This window comes from Schistocerca serialis, unplaced genomic scaffold (assembly GCF_023864345.2).
Source record: "Schistocerca serialis cubense isolate TAMUIC-IGC-003099 unplaced genomic scaffold, iqSchSeri2.2 HiC_scaffold_1189, whole genome shotgun sequence".
NCBI classification, from domain to species: domain Eukaryota; kingdom Metazoa; phylum Arthropoda; class Insecta; order Orthoptera; family Acrididae; genus Schistocerca; species Schistocerca serialis.
Genome location: NW_026047391.1, coordinates 35,001 through 40,000, shown reverse-complemented (window position 1 = coordinate 40,000; position 5,000 = coordinate 35,001). Strand labels below are relative to the sequence as shown.

The window sequence follows — 5,000 nt, the reverse complement described above, 5'->3', positions numbered from 1 at the left end:
CGGTATGCGAACCGCCAGGCGACGGGCGCGCATCGCACGTTTAAGGAGGCGCGGCCGGCCCCACAGGCGGCCGCGACGCTCCCAGGTCTGCGAAGCGGGGCAAACGCCGCGCGCTTCAGTATACGTAGCCGACCCTCAGCCAGACGTGGCCCGGGAACGGAATCCATGGACCGCAATGTGCGTTCGAAACGTCGATGTTCATGTGTCCTGCAGTTCACATGTCGACGCGCAATTTGCTGCGTTCTTCATCGACCCACGAGCCGAGTGATCCACCGTCCTGGGTGATCTTTTCTTAGTTTCCACTGTCTCTTTCAAGACAGTTGCATAGGCGGGACGTAGGCGTGTGGCGGCCCCTGTTCAAGCGTTCTGTGTCCAACAGCCTCACGGCCGATGGGCGTCGTACGGCTCCACACCGGAGCGGACAGGCAGTCGGGCGAAAGTCATTCAAAACCGGCGCCAGGCGCCAGGTGCCGCAGGCCAGCCGCTCCAGCGCTTCAGCGCTCGTACCACACAACATTGGCGTTAGTTTTGAGAAGCACGCGTGGTTCCGCACGCGGCGCACGGCTACTGCGAGCCGTACAGGTAGCGTGTTGCGCGACACGACACGCACATCGAAAGACATGCAGTCTAGTCGGTAATGATCCTTCCGCAGGTTCACCTACGGAAACCTTGTTACGACTTTTACTTCCTCTAAATGATCAAGTTTGGTCATCTTTCCGGTAGCATCGGCAACGACAGAGTCAATGCCGCGTACCAGTCCGAAGACCTCACTAAATCATTCAATCGGTAGTAGCGACGGGCGGTGTGTACAAAGGGCAGGGACGTAATCAACGCGAGCTTATGACTCGCGCTTACTGGGAATTCCTCGTTCATGGGGAACAATTGCAAGCCCCAATCCCTAGCACGAAGGAGGTTCAGCGGGTTACCCCGACCTTTCGGCCTAGGAAGACACGCTGATTCCTTCAGTGTAGCGCGCGTGCGGCCCAGAACATCTAAGGGCATCACAGACCTGTTATTGCTCAATCTCGTGCGGCTAGAAGCCGCCTGTCCCTCTAAGAAGAAAAGTAATCGCTGACAGCACGAAGGATGTCACGCGACTAGTTAGCAGGCTAGAGTCTCGTTCGTTATCGGAATTAACCAGACAAATCGCTCCACCAACTAAGAACGGCCATGCACCACCACCCACCGAATCAAGAAAGAGCTATCAATCTGTCAATCCTTCCGGTGTCCGGGCCTGGTGAGGTTTCCCGTGTTGAGTCAAATTAAGCCGCAGGCTCCACTCCTGGTGGTGCCCTTCCGTCAATTCCTTTAAGTTTCAGCTTTGCAACCATACTTCCCCCGGAACCCAAAAGCTTTGGTTTCCCGGAGGCTGCCCGCCGAGTCATCGGAGGAACTGCGGCGGATCGCTGGCTGGCATCGTTTATGGTTAGAACTAGGGCGGTATCTGATCGCCTTCGAACCTCTAACTTTCGTTCTTGATTAATGAAAACATACTTGGCAAATGCTTTCGCTTCTGTTCGTCTTGCGACGATCCAAGAATTTCACCTCTAACGTCGCAATACGAATGCCCCCGCCTGTCCCTATTAATCATTACCTCGGGTTCCGAAAACCAACAAAATAGAACCGAGGTCCTATTCCATTATTCCATGCACACAGTATTCAGGCGGGCTTGCCTGCTTTAAGCACTCTAATTTGTTCAAAGTAAACGTGCCGGCCCACCGAGACACTCACTCAAGAGCACCCTGGTAGGATTGCAACGGGGTCCGCCTCGGGACGCACGAGCACGCACGAGGCGCGTCGCACGCCTTCAGCTCGCCCCACCGGCAGGACGTCCCACGATACATGCCAGTTAAACACCGACGGGCGGTGAACCAACAGCGTGGGACACAAATCCAACTACGAGCTTTTTAACCGCAACAACTTTAATATACGCTATTGGAGCTGGAATTACCGCGGCTGCTGGCACCAGACTTGCCCTCCAATAGATACTCGTTAAAGGATTTAAAGTGTACTCATTCCGATTACGGGGCCTCGGATGAGTCCCGTATCGTTATTTTTCGTCACTACCTCCCCGTGCCGGGAGTGGGTAATTTGCGCGCCTGCTGCCTTCCTTGGATGTGGTAGCCGTTTCTCAGGCTCCCTCTCCGGAATCGAACCCTGATTCCCCGTTACCCGTTACAACCATGGTAGGCGCAGAACCTACCATCGACAGTTGATAAGGCAGACATTTGAAAGATGCGTCGCCGGTACGAGGACCGTGCGATCAGCCCAAAGTTATTCAGAGTCACCAAGGCAAACGGACCGGACGAGCCGACCGATTGGTTTTGATCTAATAAAAGCGTCCCTTCCATCTCTGGTCGGGACTCTGTTTGCATGTATTAGCTCTAGAATTACCACAGTTATCCAAGTAACGTGGGTACGATCTAAGGAACCATAACTGATTTAATGAGCCATTCGCGGTTTCACCTTAATGCGGCTTGTACTGAGACATGCATGGCTTAATCTTTGAGACAAGCATATGACTACTGGCAGGATCAACCAGGGAGCTGCGTCAACTAGAGCTGAGCAGCCGGCCGCCCGGGAGTGTGTCCCGGGGGCCCGCGCGAACACGCAAGCGTCCGCTCAATTATTCTGCAAACAGGAGGAGGCTGAGCTCCCCTGCACAATACACCTCGAAACCCTCTCAGGTCCCGGCGGCGCGCAGCGCCGTCCTAAGTACTTGGTCGGGTTCGAGAGAGGCGCAATCGCCCGGAGTTTGGCGAGTAGACGCTTTAGGTGCGACCACCCGTGCTCCCAACTGAGCTTGCCGCTGCCGACAGAGGCCCGGGAGCGTGCTGTCGTGGCATTGCCGGCGGGAGACAACACGCGCCACCTACGGTGGCCGGCAGCTCCAACGCCAGCGCCACAGAAGGACAAAAGCCCCACTTGGGTGCCGAAGCGAACTCTCCCAGCACAGCGCACGCGCCAACACGTCCGCACAGCTGCGATACAATCCACCTGCGAGAACCGCAGAGGCGACCGAGCAGCAGACGGCGTCGCGGCGCCGAGCGCCGGGCGGCGGCGCATCCTCAGCGCACACAGTCCTCAATCGGACCAGCACACTGCAGATGTCCACCGCGCTTCGCACCGGGCCCGCGAGGACCTACTTTGGCCGCACGGCGCCGCGTGCAGGGTGCGCCGGCGCGCAGCTACGCCGCCTGCCGCCTCCGTCGGCCGGCGCGCCTGCCACTGGCCGCCCCCACCAGCCGGCTGTAGCGCGTGCGCCCACGCACCGCGCGGCCAGCACGCCGGGAGGCCCCCCCTCACCGGCCGGGGACGGTCCCACCCAGCCACCGCCGCGTATCGCTTCACACCCACATGCCATTCACGTTCGTGGGCATGGTGGGTATCGCTGAAACAACCGGTTGGTAGCTCAACCGATCGTCGCCATCACTGATTCACCTCTAGCGAGAACAACCGCACCACAACGGTTTACCAGTTCTTCATTTGCGTAACGTCACCAGCAAACGTAGACGTCCATCGCCATTTGCAAATTCAACGATTGTTGCATGCCTGTGTCAGGTGTCACGACACACTATGTCTGCCCACATACACGCAACAACATGTGCACGCTTCGCGAACACGTGGAAGGTGGCCCCCGTACGTATGCGATGTCCATTGCGCGAACGACTGTCAACCGGCCTCTGTCGCATGTCGCAGATGTGGAACGCAGTGCACCATGCTATCACGGTGTGTGAGAAGAGACGACTACGTCTGACAACACGCGCCACTACATCAACAGACGGCTCATGCCGATCGCCATCCACGGCATACCATACTGCAATCCAGCTCTTATAGGGAGACGACATGTAGCTGAGTGCACAATATTTGGACCGTATGGTTCGCCGTTGTTGGCGCAGTCGTGGTACGGTCACACATGTACCACGATGTATCATTCAGTACATGAGGACCAATGTGCAGTACAGTGTGTGATTTGGACGTACAACATCAGCGGACAGTTGACACAAGCCGTACCACAACGTAGGCTGTGCTTCGCCATGCGAATGCCAATGAACAACTGCGAAGGGCATTGAGCATGTACGTCCTGCTGCCATCCGCATTACAGTGTATAGCTGCAAGGTGTTTAACATGAAGCGATACTCTGGGGACCGGGCAGTGCGAGTAGCAAACTATATTGCGGGGGTTGCAGTTAGGCAACACTACACTAATTTAACGCGTCGTATGACAATTACAGAGCAGGTTAAGGCCCAACGTGTGTTGGGTTAAGGCCCAACGTGTGTTGGGTTAAGGCCCAACGTGTGTTGGGTTAAGGCCCAACGTGTGTTGGGTTAAGGCCCAACGTGTGTTGGGTTAAGGCCCAACGTGTGTTGGGTTAAGGCCCAACGTGTGTTGGGTTAAGGCCCAACGTGTGTTGGGTTAAGGCCCAACGTGTGTTGGGTTAAGGCCCAACGTGTGTTGGGTTAAGGCCCAACGTGTGTTGGGTTAAGGCCCAACGTGTGTTGGGTTAAGGCCCAACGTGTGTTGGGTTAAGGCCCAACGTGTGTTGGGTTAAGGCGCAACGTGTGTTGGGTTAAGGCGCAACGTGTGTTGGGTTAAGGCGCAACGTGTGTTGGGTTAAGGCGCAACGTGTGTTGGGTTAAGGCGCAACGTGTGTTGGGTTAAGGCGCAACGTGTGTTGGGTTAAGGCGCAACGTGTGTTGGGTTAAGGCGCAACGTGTGTTGGGTTAAGGCGCAACGTGTGTTGGGTTAAGGCGCAACGTGTGTTGGGTTAAGGCGCAACGTGTGTTGGGTTAAGGCGCAACGTGTGTTGGGTTAAGGCGCAACGTGTGTTGGGTTAAGGCGCAACATAGGTTAGGTTAAGGCGCAACATAGGTTAGGTTAAGGCGCAACATAGGTTAGGTTAAGGCGCAACATAGGTTAGGTTAAGGCGCAACATAGGTTAGGTTAAGGCGCAACATAGGTTAGGTTAAGGCGCAACATAGGTTAGGTTAAGGCGCAAC

At 56.1% G+C, this 5,000-nt stretch overlaps 2 non-coding genes across 2 annotated transcripts; both read right to left on the bottom strand.

Moving 5' to 3' along the window:
• Nucleotides 1-129: 129 nt before the first annotated feature.
• Nucleotides 130-284, bottom strand: LOC126434494 (5.8S ribosomal RNA). Its single transcript, XR_007579266.1, has one exon. It is a non-coding gene; the product is annotated as a 5.8S ribosomal RNA (ribosomal RNA).
• A 351-nt stretch (nucleotides 285-635) lies between these two features.
• On the bottom strand, nucleotides 636-2,545 carry LOC126434504 (small subunit ribosomal RNA). Its single transcript, XR_007579275.1, has one exon. It is a non-coding gene; the product is annotated as a small subunit ribosomal RNA (ribosomal RNA).
• Nucleotides 2,546-5,000: the final 2,455 nt, after the last annotated feature.